A 752-nucleotide genomic window follows, 5' to 3' on the forward strand; every position below is an offset into this window, starting at 1 on the left:
GGTATATTTTAAATAGAATAGAATTTCATTGCATGGGTCCGAGCCCTGATGCGGTAAGTGCCACGGCCTAATATCATCGCCATTGATTATATATATATTTCGGTGGACCTACTTACCTGTGACCGTGACCCAGTTTGTTGACCTAGTTTTAAACTTTTCTCTCGTCACTGACGCTGATTCGCTGACAACCAGTTATAAATACCATGCAATTAATACCATATCATTCCAAGATTCAATAATAATATAACGATTTCAGTTTAGTTTATATATCTATTTAATTATAACATCATTGTCAGTGGTGTGAAAAAAATATACAAGTACATGCAAATCATTGATTCAGTGACATCGACGAGAAAGTTTTTAGTCGGAGTCGCTGAGCGTCTCCTCACACTCGAGGAAGAGTTGGGTTGTCTGCCCTTTACCGTGTATTTGTCGTTTTTGGATTTCGATGTAGTAATTTATGTTTTTGTTTTTTTTACAGGCCTGACGAAGTCTTCGTCGTCGTTTGGCTCCTCCGTTTCGGAGTCGCTTATGGTAATTATTCCGGATAACGGCGTGTCGTTTTCCTCGTCGTCCTCGATTAATGCTGGACCGCTTGGACTCTGCTGTGGTGTTCTACGTGGGAAGAGGTGCGCCCTGCACCAGTGTGTTCGACAGTATTGGGTCGGCAATGTCGGATCAATTTCACATTCGTTTGCCATCCAGTCTTCAACGTCGGAGTCGTCCGGGATTGTATTGCTGTCATCGGTCTG

This window comes from Euprymna scolopes, chromosome 46, assembly GCF_053919585.1.
Source record: "Euprymna scolopes isolate OS-2025 chromosome 46, ASM5391958v1, whole genome shotgun sequence".
NCBI classification, from domain to species: domain Eukaryota; kingdom Metazoa; phylum Mollusca; class Cephalopoda; order Sepiida; family Sepiolidae; genus Euprymna; species Euprymna scolopes.